Below are 17809 nucleotides of genomic sequence, written 5' to 3'. Positions count from 1 at the left end.
ATATTATTACAAGTCCTAATCCACCACAATGGATCCAGGTGGGGCATAGCTGTCCATACAGCTCAGAACAAGACCTGACAAGGCACCTGACTGGATGCTTCCAAAGAGGTAACTTTTGACTGGGGAGCTCAGACAGGTATCAGAAACTCATATATGGCCTGGGTGCCGGGCCAGGGAATGCAGAGATCAGAGATGCTAACAATGATGCCAGGGGTACTGACAGGGCCCTCCAAAGGTAAAAGACATTGGATACACAAACAACACATAATGCACAACAGACAAGTGACACGAGACACACCGGGACTGCTCTGCCCTGCACACCTCAACACTGTGATCAAAAGTGAGACTTTGCTTTTATGAGGCTTAAGGGGCCACCTCATGAACATCCCCCACCGCCAAAGCTGAATCAAAAACTCCACCCAGTATTTCCCGAAACAGCACCATGACTTCATCCCCACTGTGGGTCGTAGCCCTCTACTTATCTCTCATACAGCTGGGGATGCGGGTCTCGGGTGCAAAGAAAGGCCACCTTGTCAAACGGGAAGGTCCTGCTGGCACCGGGCTGGTGTCTCTGAGACAGCTAGAGTAAAGAGAACCAAACATCAGTGCCTGATCTTGGCACCGCATTGGCCAAAACCCCACCGCTCTGCTACTCACCGCGCTCCTAAGAAGGCCCGGCACCTCCTAACCCTGACCCTCTGCCACACGTGGAATGCATCTGCACCGGAAAGAAAGTTAGAACATATGTCAAACACCACCAGGGTTACTCACAAGCTGCAAACACCTTATGTCAATCTAGGAATAGCATCTAGAGCCCAAGTACAGCCAACATTACAAATTCCCCCTCCCTATGGTTCGTCTTATTGCAGCAGGCCATGCGGCAGGGAAGAACAGCTCTGGCACAAATCTGTGCACACACCCGTGACACAGAAAGTGACAAACAGGGGGACATGAAACACGACACATCATGCTTGTGGTGAGGGTCTCGAGGGGAGAAGGCAAAAGGGACCCCAAAGACACACTAGGGAACACAGCACACCGGACAACAGGATACAGACCGGAGCTGTTCTGCACTGCCCGCCTGAAAGCTGCCATCAAAAGTAGAGCCTCTCCCTTTAGCTGTCCTAAGAGGCCTTTGGAGAAGATTGCTTTCCCCACTGCCAATTTTTAAATCTGGCCAAAGAACTGCCAACCTGATACTCTCTCATCGTCTCATCTCCAGACCGCGGCCCCCGACTTATCTTTTAGATGATCGGTGAGGGGAATCCACGCTGCACCTGAAATGAGTCTGCCTTGGAGGGCTCTGTGATGGCCTGTGAGCCTCTCGGTCAGCTGCAATAAAGAAAACCAAAACCAAAGTATGAGTCCAGAGTTATGTGGGCCAAATCCCTGCAAGTCAGCTACTTGCCCTCTCCTGAGTGTGCCTGGCTCCTTCAGGCTCCAGCTTCATCCTGATTCCAAGGCTGTGGCCTTTATTAGCAGTGGCACCTGGGTTACAGAAAGACAAAGTTAAATGGCATTCCTCTGAGTGCAGTGGATCACCTTGTGTGCTCTGAGACATGGCAATGCCTCTGCTAGGCTTCTCAGCCTTGTGTGGGGTGCCCTCAAATAAACACCCTTTCTCAACCTGCTGCTTGCAAACCCCCTCCTAAGAACTCCTAAACTGGATACCTGATCACCCTCCCTCTCCCAGGCACCATCCTCAACTCACCTGAAGCCTCAATCTCAAACATCATCCTTGACACTGGGCAGATCCCTCTTGTGACACGACGAATCTGCTGAAAAATTGTTGTGCTTGAGAGCTGAGCAATAACAGCCAATTCTCTCCACTGCTCACCTTGACTGCTGGCATCCAGATTGACATCCTGAAAAGAAAGACAAAGAACAGAGCTGTAACACACTCACCATACACACTTCTGCTGCAGAGACAAATGGGGCCTCACCGGCTCGCGGCAATCCCCTCACCCGGGATGGGGCCCTCTGGCACACATTTAATCCATCTGAATCTGAAAAAAAAGTTAGGACAAGAGTCACACTGTGGCAGGATAACTGATGAGCTCCAGATGTCCTGTGTCCATCTACAAATCCCATCTAGTGTCCAACTACACCCCACATTACACATTCCAAGTCTCCAAGACTTCTCCTATCGCACCAGGCTGTGCAGCACGGCAGAGCAGCCCCATCCCAAAAGTGTGCAGACACCCGTGACACAGGACAGGACGTGACAAACAATAGGCACAAGACACAGACAGAAATCTCTTGGCAAGGAAAATGGCTGCAAGGACTGAGAGAATGCAAAAGGAGATGACCGAGCTGAGACCGATGGTGAGCTGATGAGGCTCAGAGAACTCTGAAGGAAGAAGATGATAACTGAATGATTAATTCCAAGAACAGCAAAGACGGATGCCTAGGAATCCTACAGTCAAAATCCTCTACCTAACCTCGTAATATTACAAGTCCTAATCCACCATAATGGATCCAGGTGGGGCACAGCTGTCCATACAGCTCAGAACAAGACCTGACAAGGCACCTGACTGGATGCTTCCAAAGAGAGAAGAGAGTCTGATGCCTGTCTGAGCTCGCGAGTCAAAAGCTCTGTGGCCCGGGTGCCAGACCAGGGAATGCAGAGATCACAGATGCTAACAATGATGCCAGGGGTACTGACAGGGCCCTCAAAGGCCTAAGGTAGAAGACAGGAGATACACAAAACAACACACAATGCACAACAGACAAGTGACACGATGCACACGGGGACTGCTCTGCCCTGCACACCTCAGCACTGTGATCAAAAGTGAGACTTGGCTTTCATGGGGCCTAACGAGCCGTTTAATGAACACCCCCCGCTCCAAACTGGACTCAAAAACCCCTCCCAGGAATTCCCAAACAAGCACCATGCCTTCATCCCCACTGTGGGTCGCAGCCCTCTACTTATCTCTCAGACATCTGGGGATGCCAGTCTGTGTCAGGTGCAAAGAAAGGCCACCTCGTCAGCTGGGAAGGTCCTGCTGGCACCGGGCTGGTGTCTCTCAGACGGCTAGATTAAAGAGAACCAAACATCAGGGCCTGATCTTGGCACCGCATTGGCCAAAACCCCACCACTCTGCTACTCACCGCGCTCCTAAGAAGGCCCGGCACCTCCTAACCCTGACCCTCTGCCACACGTGGAATGCATCTGCACCTGAAAGAAAGTTAGAACATATGTCAAACACCACCAGGGTAACTCACAAGCTGCAAACATCTTATGTCAATCTAGGAACAACATCTAGAGCCCAAGTACAGCCCACATTACAAATTCCCCCTCCCTATGGTTCGTCCTACTGCAGGAGGCCATGCGGCAGGGCAGAACAGCTCTGGCAAAAAATGTGTGCACACACCCGTGACACAGAAAGTGACAAACAGGGGGACATGAAACACGACACACCATGCTTGTGGTGAGGGCCTCGAGGGGAAAAGGCAAAAGGGACCCCAAAGACACACTAGGGAACACAGCACACCGGACAACAGGATACAGACCGGAGCTGTTCTGCACTGCCCGCCTGAAAGCTGCCATCAAAAGTAGAGCCTCTCCCTTTAGCTGTCCTAAAAGGCCTTTGGAGAAGATTGCTTTCCTCTCTGCTCATTTTTGAATCTGTCCCAAAAACTCCCAACCTGCTACTCCACCATCTCCAGGCTGTGGCCCCCGACTTATCTTTTGGATGATCGGTGAATGGAATCCACGCTGCACCTGAAATGAGTCTGCCTTGGAGGGCTCTGTGATGGCCTGTGAGCCTCTCGGTCAGCTGCAATCAAGAAAACCAAAATCAAAGAGTGAGTCCAGAGTTATGTGGGCCAAATCCCTGCAAGTCAGCTACTTGCCCTCTCCTGAGTGTGCCTGGCTCCTTCAGGCTCCAGCTTCATCCTGATTCCAAGGCTGTGGCCTTTATTAGCAGTGGCACCTGGGTTACAGAAAGACAAAGTTAAATGGCATTCCTCTGAGTGCAGTGGATCACCTTGTATGCTGTAAGCCATGGGAATGCCTCTGCTAGGCTTCTGAGACACCTTGGGAGGGGCTCTCAAATAAACAAATAAAGACCCTTTCTCACCCTGCTGCCCGCAAACCCGCTCCCAAGAAATCCTAAACTGGATACCTGATCACCCTCCCTCTCCCAGGCACCATCCTCAACTCACCTGAAGCCTCAATCTCAAACATCATCCTTGACACTGGGCAGATCCCTCTTGTGACACGATCAATCTGCTGCGAAATTGTTGTGCTTGAGAGCTGAGCAATAACAACCAATTCTCTCCACTGCTCACGTTGACTGCTGGCATCCAGATTTACTTCCTAGAAGAAAGACAAACAACAGCAGTGTAACAGAGTCAGTTGAGAGGTGTAACAGAGTCTGCTGCAGAGGCAAATGGGGCCTCACCTACTCAGGAGAATCCCCACACCTGGCATGGGGCCCTCTGGCACACATTTAATCCATCTGAACCTGAAAAAAAAGTTAGGACAAGAGTCACACTGTGGCAGGATAACTGATGAGCTCCAGATATGATGTGCCCATCTACAAATCCCATCTAGAGTCCAACTACACCCCACATTACAACCTCCAAGTCCCTGGGACTTCTCCTATCGCACCAGGCTGTGCAGCACGGCAGAGCAGCTCGGGCACAAATGTGTGCTGAGAGCCATGACACAGGATAGGACAGACAACGGGGACACAACAGGAACAGAAATCTCTTGGCAAGGAAAACGGCTGCAAGGACTGAGAGAATGCAAAAGGAGATGAGTGAGCTGAGACCGATGGTGAGCTGATGAGGCTCAGAGAACCCTGGAGGAAGAAGATGATTACTGAATGATTTATTCCAAGAACAGCAAAGACGGATGCCTAGGAATCCTACAGTCAAAATCCTCTACCTAACCTCGTAATATTACAAGTCCTAATCCACCATAATGGATCCAGGTGGGGCACAGCTGTCCATACAGCTCAGAACAAGACCTGAAAAGACGTCTGACTGGATGCTTCCAAAGAGAGAAGAGAGTCTGATGCTTGTCTGAGCTCCCTAGTCAAAAGCTCTGTGGCCTGGGCGCCAGGCCAAGGAGTGCAGAGATCACAGAGGCTAACAATGATGCCAGGGTTTCTCACAGGCCCCCCTAAGTGAAAGATATGGCATACGCAAACAACACATAATGCACAATAGACAAGTGACACGATGCACACCGGGACTGCTCTGCCCTGCTGCACACCTCAGCACTGCAATCAAAAGTGAGACTTGGCTTTTATGGGGCCTAAGGGGCCACTTCATGAACACACCACACCCCCCCCCCCAAAACTGGACTCAAAACCCCCTCCCAGGAATTCCCAAACCAGCACCCTGCTTTCATCCCCTCTGTGGGTCACAGCCCTCTACTTATCTCTCAGACATCTGGGGATGCTGGTCCCTGTCAGGTGCAAAGAAAGGCCACCTCGTCAGCTGGGAAGGTCCTGCTGGCACTGGGCTGGTGTCTCTGAGACAGCTAGAGTAAAGAGAACCAAACATCAGTCCCTGATCTTGGCACCGCATCGGCCAAAACCCCACCACTCAGCTACTCACCGCACTCCTAAGAAGGCCCGACACCTCCTAACTCTGACCCCCTGCCACACATGGAATGCGTCTGCACCTGAAAGAAAGTTACAACATATGCCAAACACCACCAGGATAACTCAAAAGGTGCAAACACCTTATGTCAATCTAGGAATAGCATCTAGAGCCCAAGTACAGCCAGCATTACAAATTCCAACGCCCCACGGTTTCTCCTACTGCAGCAGGCCATGCGGCAGGGCAGAACAGCTCCGGCAAAAAATGTGTGCACACACCCGTGACACAGAACGTGGCAAACAGGGGGGACATGAAACACGACACATCATGCTTGTGGTGAGGGTCTCGAGGGGAGAAGGCAAAAGGGACCCCAAAGACACACTAGGGAACACAGCACACCGGACAACAGGATACAGACCGGAGCTGTTCTGCACTGCCCGCCTGAAAGCTGCCATCAAAAGGAGAGCCTCTCCCTTTAGCTGTCCTAAGAGGCCCTTGGAGAAGATTGCTTTTCCGGCTGCCAATTTTCAAATCTGCCCCAAGAACTCCCAACCCACTATTCTCTCATCTCCAGGCCAAGGCCCTCGACTTATCTTTTGGATGATCGGTGATGGGAATCCACGCTGCACCTGAAATGAGTCTGCCTCGGAGGGCCTCGTGATGGCCTGTGAGCCTCTCGGTGAGCTACAATAAAGAAAACCAAAACCAAAGTATGAGTCCAGAGTTATGTGGGCCAAATCCCACCAAGGCAGCTACTTGCCCTCTCCTGAGTGTGCCTGGCTCCTTCAGGCTCCAGCTTCATCATGATTCCAAGGCCTTCATTAGGAGTGGCACCTGGGTTAGAGAAAGGCAAAGTTAAATGGCATTCCCCTGAGTGCAGTGGATGACCTTGTGTGCTGTAAGACATGGGAATGCCTCTGCTAGGCTTCTGAGAAGCCTTGTGTGGGGGAGGCCTCAAATAAACAAATAAAGACCCTTTCTCACCCTGCTGCCTGCAAACTCCCTCCCAAGAACTCCTAACTGCTCACCCTCCCTCTCCCAATCACAATCCTCAACTCACCTGAAGCCTCAATCTCAAACATCATCTTGGACCTTGGGCGGATCCCTCTTGTGACATGATCAATCTGCTGAATAAAATGTTGTGCTTGACACAGCTTGGAATTTCAGGGAGTTGCACTCCTCAATTAAAAAAAAACAAAACAAAACAAAAAAAAACCAACAAAACCAATCCCAAAAACAAACAAAGAAAAAAACCAAACAAACAAAACCCACACAAACAATAAATCCCAAAACACCTAACTCCCCACAGAAACAAAAAAACCACAGAAAACATCAAAAAATCCAAAACCCCCACAAAAACCAACTAAAAACCCCAAAATGAAAACCAAAAAAAACCAAAAATTCCACCAAAAGAAATCCAACCAAAAAAACAACCAGAGCAAAACTAAAAATTACAAAAGCACCTTACCACTCCTAAACACAAAACCCAAAATCACAAACCTAAATACTCCCTGTATTCCATGCTGTTTTCTTCACAGAATCTTCCAAGCCTCTGTGCTTTAGATGCCCAGAAACACCTGCTGAAAAGATGCTGAGACGGGCTGAAAAAGCCTCTTCACTGAAATGAGGAGAGCTCTTAACCCAGCACATCCCAGAGAGGGAATGAAGCCCCTCAGCCACGGCTGGGGTTAATATACCCCTGATTGTGCCCGCCTCTCGTTCCCATGGCACCCAGGAAAAGGGAGGGGGCGAATCCCACCAAGCCCTCAGAGCAGCTACAGCTGTTTGGCTCCTCTGACTCACATTCAAGGGCAGTAAAGGGCTTGTTATAGAAGAAAACTTTTCAGAAAAGTAACAGTGCTTTCTTTTTTTGCAACAACTACTTGGAGCAGAAGAACAGAAAACTGGCAAGATATAAAACTTTGTGGTAAGGTTACATAGCTAGATCAATTGGGTAATTGGGTAATTTGCTGTTACCTTACATAATTATTCTGTGTTTAACAAAAGCCATCTAATAAATTCACACCCAAAACTCCAGCAGCCCAGCTGGCCCTACCAAATCTCTATGTTTATGCATACAGTAAACAAAACCAAAATCCCAGTAATACCTATCAGAAGTCTGTGAAAGAAACCTCTTGAAATTGATCCTACCTCAAATACAAAACAACCCAAGCAAAGTTAGCTTGACTCAATAAACAATTTACACAGAGCTAATAACACCAAGAAATAAAACAGCACACCATATACCACCAAAGAATATAATAGTGAAGAAAAAAGAAACCACTTTTTTTTTTTTTTTAAAGCTTTTGCCAGGACTCCAACAACAACTTCTTCTCCTTCTGAAATGTCCCTTCTCCTTCCCAAATTCCTTACAACTTCTGAGTTTACATCCAAGCAAAAAGCAAAATTCGTGCACTTGTGCGTTCGATGCTCCTGCCAGATTCTCTGTTTCCCTCCACATCTTCTTACACTTTCAGTCTTCACTCTGTCCTGCCGTGATGAGTTTGACGGACGAATTGGTAAACGTTAAGAGAGGATTTCCCTGCCTCCCTCCCCAGAGCTGGTTTCCTTAGTGCATTTCACTCAATCCCAGGCCGGCAACGATGCACGCTCACCTCAAGCGTGCAAGGCTCACAGCTGCTCGGCTAAACTCGGCTGTAATCGGCTAAACTCGGCCATTGTCATCTGCATTCGGCTGGACTCGACCCTTCGGCACGGATCGCCTCGCTTCGGCCGAACTCGGAGCCGCTCTCTGCGCCCGGCGCGCCTCGGCTCGCTTCGGCCGAACTCGGAGCCGATCAGTGCGCCCGGCGCGCCTCGGCTCGCTTCGGCCGAACTCGGAGCCGCTCTCTGCGCTCGGCGCGGCTCGGCGCTCTTCGGCCGAACTCGGAGCCGCTCTCTGCGCCCGGCGCGGCTCGGCTCGCTTCGGCCGAACTCGGAGCCGCTCTCTGCGCTCGGCGCGGCTCGGCTCTCTTCGGCCGAACTCGGAGCCGCTCTCTGCGCTCGGCGCGCCTCGGCTCGCTTCGGCCGAACTCGGAGCCGCTCTCTGCGCTCGGCGCGCCTCGGCTCGCTTCGGCCGAACTCGGAGCCGCTCTCTGCGCTCGGCGCGCCTCGGCTCGCTTCGGCCGAACTCGGAGCCGCTCTCTGCGCTCGGCGCGCCTCGGCTCGCTTCGGCCGAACTCGGAGCCGCTCTCTGTGCGCCCGGCGCGGCTCGGCTCGCTTCGGCCGAACTCGGAGCCTCTCTGTGCGCCCGGCGCGCCTCGGCTCGCTTCGGCCGAACTCGGAGCCGCTCTCTGCGCTCGGCGCGCCTCGGCTCGCTTCGGCCGAACTCGGAGCCGATCAGTGCGCCCGGCGCGCCTCGGCTCGCTTCGGCCGAACTCGGAGCCGCTCTCTGCGCTCGGCGCGGCTCGGCGCTCTTCGGCCGAACTCGGAGCCGCTCTCTGCGCTCGGCGCGCCTCGGCGCTCTTCGGCCGAACTCGGAGCCGATCAGTGCGCCCGGCGCGCCTCGGCTCGCTTCGGCCGAACTCGGAGCCGCTCTCTGCGCTCGGCTCGCCTCGGCTCTCTTCGGCCGAACTCGGAGCCGCTCTCTGCGCCCGGCGCGGCTCGGCTCGCTTCGGCCGAACTCGGAGCCGCTCTCTGCGCTCGGCGCGGCTCGGCTCGCTTCGGCCGAACTCGGAGCCGCTCTCTGTGCGCCCGGCGCGGCTCGGCTCGCTTCGGCCGAACTCGGAGCCGCTCTCTGCGCTCGGCGCGCCTCGGCTCGCTTCGGCCGAACTCGGAGCCGATCAGTGCGCCCGGCGCGCCTCGGCTCGCTTCGGCCGAACTCGGAGCCGCTCTCTGCGCTCGGCGCGGCTCGGCGCTCTTCGGCCGAACTCGGAGCCGATCAGTGCGCCCGGCGCGGCTCGGCTCGCTTCGGCCGAACTCGGAGCCGCTCTCTGCGCTCGGCGCGGCTCGGCTCTCTTCGGCCGAACTCGGAGCCGCTCTCTGCGCTCGGCGCGCCTCGGCTCGCTTCGGCCGAACTCGGAGCCGCTCTCTGCGCTCGGCGCGCCTCGGCTCGCTTCGGCCGAACTCGGAGCCGCTCTCTGCGCTCGGCGCGCCTCGGCTCGCTTCGGCCGAACTCGGAGCCGCTCTCTGCGCTCGGCGCGCCTCGGCTCGCTTCGGCCGAACTCGGAGCCGCTCTCTGTGCGCCCGGCGCGGCTCGGCTCGCTTCGGCCGAACTCGGAGCCTCTCTGTGCGCCCGGCGCGCCTCGGCTCGCTTCGGCCGAACTCGGAGCCGCTCTCTGCGCTCGGCGCGCCTCGGCTCGCTTCGGCCGAACTCGGAGCCGCTCTCTGCGCCCGGCGCGCCTCGGCTCGCTTCGGCCGAACTCGGAGCCGATCAGTGCGCCCGGCGCGGCTCGGCTCGCTTCGGCCGAACTCGGAGCCGCTCTCTGCGCTCGGCGCGCCTCGGCGCTCTTCGGCCGAACTCGGAGCCGATCAGTGCGCCCGGCGCGCCTCGGCTCGCTTCGGCCGAACTCGGAGCCGCTCTCTGCGCTCGGCTCGCCTCGGCTCTCTTCGGCCGAACTCGGAGCCGCTCTCTGCGCCCGGCGCGGCTCGGCTCGCTTCGGCCGAACTCGGAGCCGCTCTCTGCGCTCGGCGCGGCTCGGCTCGCTTCGGCCGAACTCGGAGCCGCTCTCTGTGCGCCCGGCGCGGCTCGGCTCGCTTCGGCCGAACTCGGAGCCGCTCTCTGCGCTCGGCGCGCCTCGGCTCGCTTCGGCCGAACTCGGAGCCGATCAGTGCGCCCGGCGCGGCTCGGCTCGCTTCGGCCGAACTCGGAGCCGCTCTCTGCGCTCGGCGCGCCTCGGCTCGCTTCGGCCGAACTCGGAGCCGCTCTCTGCGCCCGGCGCGCCTCGGCTCGCTTCGGCCGAACTCGGAGCCGATCAGTGCGCCCGGCGCGGCTCGGCTCGCTTCGGCCGAACTCGGAGCCGCTCTCTGCGCTCGGCGCGGCTCGGCGTTCTTCGGCCGAACTCGGAGCCGCTCTCTGCGCCCGGCGCGGCTCGGCGCTCTTCGGCCGAACTCGGAGCCGCTCTCTGCGCTCGGCTCGCCTCGGCTCTCTTCGGCCGAACTCGGAGCCGCTCTCTGCGCCCGGCGCGGCTCGGCTCTCTTCGGCCGAACTCGGAGCCGCTCTCTGCGCTCGGCGCGGCTCGGCTCGCTTCGGCCGAACTCGGAGCCGCTCTCTGTGCGCCCGGCGCGGCTCGGCTCGCTTCGGCCGAACTCGGAGCCGATCAGTGCGCCCGGCGCGCCTCGGCTCGCTTCGGCCGAACTCGGAGCCGCTCTCTGCGCTCGGCGCGGCTCGGCGCTCTTCGGCCGAACTCGGAGCCGATCAGTGCGCCCGGCGCGGCTCGGCTCGCTTCGGCCGAACTCGGAGCCGCTCTCTGCGCTCGGCGCGGCTCGGCTCTCTTCGGCCGAACTCGGAGCCGCTCTCTGCGCTCGGCGCGCCTCGGCTCGCTTCGGCCGAACTCGGAGCCGCTCTCTGCGCTCGGCGCGCCTCGGCTCGCTTCGGCCGAACTCGGAGCCGCTCTCTGCGCTCGGCGCGCCTCGGCTCGCTTCGGCCGAACTCGGAGCCGCTCTCTGCGCTCGGCGCGCCTCGGCTCGCTTCGGCCGAACTCGGAGCCGCTCTCTGTGCGCCCGGCGCGGCTCGGCTCGCTTCGGCCGAACTCGGAGCCTCTCTGTGCGCCCGGCGCGCCTCGGCTCGCTTCGGCCGAACTCGGAGCCGCTCTCTGCGCTCGGCGCGCCTCGGCTCGCTTCGGCCGAACTCGGAGCCGCTCTCTGCGCCCGGCGCGCCTCGGCTCGCTTCGGCCGAACTCGGAGCCGATCAGTGCGCCCGGCGCGCCTCGGCTCGCTTCGGCCGAACTCGGAGCCGCTCTCTGCGCTCGGCTCGCCTCGGCTCTCTTCGGCCGAACTCGGAGCCGCTCTCTGCGCCCGGCGCGGCTCGGCTCGCTTCGGCCGAACTCGGAGCCGCTCTCTGCGCTCGGCGCGGCTCGGCTCGCTTCGGCCGAACTCGGAGCCGCTCTCTGTGCGCCCGGCGCGGCTCGGCTCGCTTCGGCCGAACTCGGAGCCGCTCTCTGCGCTCGGCGCGCCTCGGCTCGCTTCGGCCGAACTCGGAGCCGCTCTCTGCGCCCGGCGCGCCTCGGCTCGCTTCGGCCGAACTCGGAGCCGATCAGTGCGCCCGGCGCGGCTCGGCTCGCTTCGGCCGAACTCGGAGCCGCTCTCTGCGCTCGGCGCGCCTCGGCGCTCTTCGGCCGAACTCGGAGCCGCTCTCTGCGATCGGCGCGGCTCGGCGCTCTTCGGCCGAACTCGGAGCCGCTCTCTGCGCTCGGCTCGCCTCGGCTCTCTTCGGCCGAACTCGGAGCCGCTCTCTGCGCCCGGCGCGGCTCGGCTCTCTTCGGCCGAACTCGGAGCCGCTCTCTGCGCTCGGCGCGGCTCGGCTCGCTTCGGCCGAACTCGGAGCCTCTCTGTGCGCCCGGCGCGGCTCGGCTCGCTTCGGCCGAACTCGGAGCCGCTCTCTGCGCCCGGCGCGGCTCGGCTCGCTTCGGCCGAACTCGGAGCCGCTCTCTGCGCTCGGCGCGGCTCGGCGCTCTTCGGCCGAACTCGGAGCCGCTCTCTGCGCCCGGCGCGCCTCGGCTCGCTTCGGCCGAACTCGGAGCCGCTCTCTGCGCTCGGCGCGGCTCGGCTCTCTTCGGCCGAACTCGGAGCCGCTCTCTGCGCCCGGCGCGCCGCGGCTCGCTTCGGCCGAACTCGGAGCCGCTCTCGGCGCTCGGCGCGCCTCGGCTCGCTTCGGCCGAACTCGGAGCCGCTCTCTGCGCTCGGCGCGGCTCGGCTCGCTTCGGCCCAACTCGGAGCCGCTCTCTCCGCGTTCGGCTGAGCTCGCCTCGGCTCGGCTCCCTGACGGCGGGCAAGCGGCGCCGCCTCACGTTAAACTCGCCCGGCTCGGGGCTCTCCTGCTGCCGCGTCCCGCGGGCGGCCCGGCCATCGCACGGACACGATCGGGAGCGCGGCGTGGCACAGGAGCTCATTGGGCAGTGACCGCACTCGCGCTAATTAGCGCGCACGAGAGCAGCGGGCTCGGTTCGGCTGAGCTCGGCTCCGTTCAGGCAGCCTCGCAAGCCTGGCCTCGGTTCGCTCGAGGCCGTCAGGTTCCGCCGGTCTCGCCTTGGTTCGGCCGAAGGAGGCGTCGTTCGCTCGTGTTTTTACAAATATCTTTCTATATTGACTGTATATTTCTATATTTAATTTTATACTTCTATAATACTTCCATTATTCCAAATAAAAACCCCGTCTCTAACCAAATAAATAAAAAAACCCTTCTTTTAAAGGATACTGAAATATTTTTTATTTATACTTTGTATAATTATACATTCATATTTTAATTTATCGTTTCTTTGGATGTATTACATTAATAATGATATATTATATATATAAAATTTTAAAATAGATTTAAATTATTATTTAAATTATGTATAATATCTACTGCTACAACTAATTTTTTCTGATATTTTAAATTTTTATATTTATCTGTATGTATTTATTATATATTTCTAAACTTAGATTTCTACCTTTATATTATTTGCATTTATAATTTTTACAATCAAAACCCTGCCTATTGACCAATAAAGAAAACCCGCTTTATTTAAGTATTTTAAAAATATTTTCATGTTTATAATTTTCATATTTATATTTATAATTTGTTCAATATTACATGAGAACACACCTGCTCCTGCACCGCAGTGGGGCCCCCTCTCCTGGGGACCTTGGGGTGCCCCAACGGCATCAGAGCCCCGAGTCTTCACCCCCTTCTCCTCTATTTAGAAACTACACTGGAACTTTTTTCTGGAAATAAAGACATTACCTAAATCCTCTCCCCGTGTCCTAGACAGATGGATATTCAGTTATTAGTTGGCTGGGCAGCAGTTTCTTAAATAGAATGATAAACAAGATGTGAACATTTCAGCTACAAGCAAATAGGCAAATCTGAACAAGGTACTGGTGGGCGACCACTGAAGTTATTTTGAAGGAATTTTTTAAACAATAAAATATTGATACCACAAAAATAAAGCAAAAAGCTAACTACTGGCTAAGAAAAAATTAACTTTTGACAGCAACAACATTCCAACCACACAGGCTTTTTCCCGATGTCATACCTTATAACTACCTCTCTTGGGAATTCTCATCATGTATCCCAAAAGGAATAAATACCTCAGAGCGTCCTAAAGCAAAAAGTAGCACACGTGAGCTCCTCACACTCCCGGGAGGCCTGCACAGCGTGCACTGAGTCTGCAACAAATTCTGCTCAGTGAGAGTCTGCAAACAAAGGTTCAATTGATGAATTGAACTGATTGTAAAGGGAGGTTTTCTAAGCACAGAAGCACAACAAAGAACAAGCAAAAACAATTCTTAAAAAAAACCTGCAAGTTTTATTTAGCATATATGCGACTGATTTCCACCCTGTGGCTTCTCACTTTGATTCGCGTCTGTAGGTTCAGGAAGATGACAATGCACACTCTGCCCTCCCTGAGCCCCCCACAGCAGCTGAGCGCTGCTCCGTGCGCTCAGATCGTCAGGAACTGGATTGCCCGCATGGACTGGAACTGCTCTGCTGCAGATTCAGGAGAGAGAGGCTGGCTGAGGCGTCGTCCCAATTCCATTTCTGTGTGACGAGAAGCGGTTTGTTCCCAACGGGTGCAACGATCCCCAGCTCGCTTCCATGGTGAGTACCGATGGCACACAAATGGCAGCCTGAGGAAATCGTGTTCTGGGCTCTAAGTGGTCGGGACAGGGTCTGATTTTTTGTTTTGCATCTGTATGATGATTAGTACGACAGGGCCCTGATCGATGACATGGCAGCACAGAATTAAAAACTCCTCAATAGGATTACATCGACTTCTAGGAAAAGACAAAAGCCTAGGACCCTTCTGAAATCTATTTTTAATGCGAAGCACACGGATTGTCACTATGCTGTGCCTTCCAGCTTTTCAAAGCAGCTTACCTCTGAAGACCAGAAAACATTTATTTCTACAGAAACAATGGGCAACCCCCAGGCTAATCTCAGCGCTACTGTTTAATAGGGGATCTGCCAGCGTGCCAGTCCAGCTTCAAGTGTGCTTTATTTCAGTCTAACATCCCCTCAAAATTCTTCTCACATCTCCCAACCCTGACATCTTATTTTTCCCTAAAGCTTCTCATCATTAGCAATTTCCAAGTAACATGGTATTTTTACAACATTCAAAAATGTCATGCTGGACTGTGCTAGAGAGTAATTTGCAAATATAAGCTTAGCAAAGTTTGAATTGACTTGTCCAGAGAAAAAACCTACAAGTGAACACCTACACCTGCCTACAAAGAGCTAACAAGCCCCTGGCAGCTGCCAGCATCAAAGCACAGCGGATGTTTCTAATACAGGGTAAGGATAACAATATCACCTTTTGTTCTCTCCAGCTTGTTTTCCCTGCAGTCATATTTTGCTTCTTATGATTTTTTTAGTCTCTGCATCTTCTTGGACAGCACCGAGCCCGACGACAAGGAGACGAGAGTCTTTCCCTGCCGTAGGGAGAGAACCAGGAAAACAGTTAAAATAAGAACAGGGTAGTTTGAAATTCATACTTCCAATGAGAAGCAGCGCCTAACAAACAGAACAAAAGTAAACAAAGCATGGTACCTCCCTGGGGACAGAAGACTTACAAACTCTCCAGGATTTACAATTCTAGCGACCAACCCCTTCAGGACGGCAGCCAAGTGTCCCATGAGGTGGTGCTGCACCAAAGAACCATCTGAGAGGTTCCAAAGAGTGAAACGCACAATATTTTGCAAAGCCGTAAAATCTTGCAAAATAACAAAAATACAATAGATGTAAACTACAGGGTAAGAGTACAAGTGTTCACTTTAAGAGCTGGAACCATCCAGGTGAGCACCTGATAACTGGATCCTCACCAGAGTTTGAACCCTTCAGGACACAGAAGGGTTTTCCCCAGAAATTTCACAGACTGAGTTTTGATACAAGTATACTTGCCAGACCCTCAGAAACATCACCCATTCTCCAGGTGTCTGGAGAGAACTGCAAATGGCTCTCACGTAGTTTGAGCTAGCTCTGTAAGGTCTCAGGGTGAATTTCACCAGATGCAACCAAACTGGGCAACTCCCAGTGGGACAGAAGGAACCCAAAGCTTGGGTTCGCAGAGCTGCAGCAAATACTGAGGAAACAAACATAACAGCGTAAAAAATAATAAACCATCCTTTTTTTTTCTCTTGCTTTTGTTTTTTTCTTATTCAGATCAGCATAGCAATTAAAGAGAAGGTGAAAAACTCACCATTACTGAACATTTCATCATCTGTAGGCTGAGCATCCTTAGCACAGAGGACTCCAAAGTTAAAATTCACCGATCCCTGGGAAATAAAACCAAATATTGTATGATAAACAATCAAACAGCAGACGTAAAAATTTGTTTCCTCTAAGGACTTTCGGGTACGTATGTACCTTTGCATACATCCAACACATTGGAACATACACTTTATACCATCTCCTAATAAGTAAAAATTTACCTTTAAACTTTGATAGTACAGCATAAAATTATGAACTTAAATTGGTGATCTGTTATTATTAAGTTGGTGCCTAAAGTTATTTCTGCTGTCAGGTTCAAAAAAACATTAATTTTTTTTACTGGAATGAGCAATTGATTTCAAAGTCATCACAAGCCCACCAAAACACAAAGCAGTATTCACTGGATGGGTCTGTGAGCTAGAAGTAGTTAGGCTTGTACTTCCCTCTTGCTATTCCAGAACCAATAAATCCTGTCAACAAAACCAGGATCTATAGCCCACTGCTGTGAAAGATTCTACGAGGATGATGGTTTGATTTGTGTTTAGAAGTTTTGATTTGAAATGGCCAGTTCAATGGATAAAGACAGTTTAGGTAGTATTACATTGCTATTATTATTATTTCTATTATTATTTTTACTATTACTACTGCTATTGTTATCATCTGCTACTGGAAGAAACAAACCAGTAGTACCTATACTTAATTACTTTTATTTCCAGGAAATAATAAAGAAAAAGAACCAAACCAAAAAAAGTCACTTCCTACCTTTTATATCAAGGGATGAAAAATTTCTCTTGGGCTCTTCTCCAATTTATCAAGACTCATAGCACTGAAAGGCAAACAAAACAGTGCTTTATAGAAGGGCAAGTGCACATTTCAAGGCTGAACCACCAACTGATTGCAGTGACAGCAGTTACAACATGAATCCTTCCCAGAGCCTCTGTTAAATGGAATGTTCTGTGGAACTGCCGTTTCTTTCCCAAAACACTAACTTCCAACACTTCCTAATAATATTTTGTATTTTAAAACAAAAGAAGTTAGTGAGACTCTGTGCGGAGGTCAGGTTTAAATTTATTTCCTTCTAAAGCACAGAGCTCTGTTCCATCACCCTTCACTTCGGCTCTACACTGAATCGTGGTGAGCATTTGAGGAGTGCTCCATAATCAATTCTATTTCTCTCTTTTTCTAGCTCTCTCTATTCCTAAATCATTCCAGACAAGTCAAATGAAAAATGAAAAAAACAAGTTCAGCATCAAAGTCACACTTTTTCCCGTTGTCTGGTCAAGAACAGGCTCTAAATCCACTTACTGCTGCCTTCAACGATTCAGACTTGCAAAAGCATTCTTACATATTTTACAGGTTTATCATAAAACCCACAGAACGCAAGCTCTGAATTACAGGAAAAGGTACACAGGCAAATATCTAAAGGGATCACTTATTAGTAAATACATACCTTGGTAGAGATCGCACTGAGAACCTTTCTGAGGGACTCTAAGGGACGCATGTTTTCTGAGCACCCTATAAACAAGAAAAGCTAGGATATAGTACAGGACATCCCCACTTTTTCTACATATTCAAATAGTATTTTTAATAAAAACAATTCAGTTAAAAAAGAAGGAAGAAAACCAAGCTAATTTTACTCAGCTGTATTTACTGCCGATTTAGAGAAAAATCCCGGGCAGCGTCGGCCGTTGCGTCACACGTCGCGCCGGCAGCAGGGCCTGCCGGGAGTTGGAGTCTCGCGCTGGTAGCCACTCATGTGCCGCGATAGCCGTTGCGTCACACGCCGCGCCGGCAGCAGGGCCTGCCGGGAGTTGGAGTCTCGGGCTGACAGCCACGGCTCCGTCCCCCGCCACCGGGAGCTGCAGTCCCTCCCGGGCATCAAACGGGTCCTTCGCCCCAGGGCGG

The 17809-nt window shown here is 53.2% G+C and overlaps 2 long non-coding RNA genes across 2 annotated transcripts; both read right to left on the bottom strand.

The window, feature by feature from the left end:
* Positions 1-13980: 13980 nt before the first annotated feature.
* On the bottom strand, positions 13981-15117 carry LOC132086014 (uncharacterized). Its single transcript, XR_009420337.1, has 2 exons — positions 15009-15117; positions 13981-14414 (listed from the first exon to the last, which is right to left on the bottom strand). It is a non-coding gene; the product is annotated as an uncharacterized LOC132086014 (long non-coding RNA).
* Positions 15118-15140: 23 nt separating this feature from the next.
* On the bottom strand, positions 15141-17570 carry LOC132086015 (uncharacterized). The gene is made up of 3 exons (XR_009420338.1): positions 17355-17570; positions 16667-16730; positions 15141-15969 (listed from the first exon to the last, which is right to left on the bottom strand). It is a non-coding gene; the product is annotated as an uncharacterized LOC132086015 (long non-coding RNA).
* Between the last annotated feature and the right edge of the window lie 239 nt (positions 17571-17809).

The sequence above is a fragment of the Ammospiza nelsoni genome, chromosome 34 (assembly GCF_027579445.1).
Source record: "Ammospiza nelsoni isolate bAmmNel1 chromosome 34, bAmmNel1.pri, whole genome shotgun sequence".
NCBI classification, from domain to species: Eukaryota; Metazoa; Chordata; class Aves; order Passeriformes; family Passerellidae; genus Ammospiza; species Ammospiza nelsoni.
This window is presented reverse-complemented; position numbering and strand designations above follow the sequence as displayed.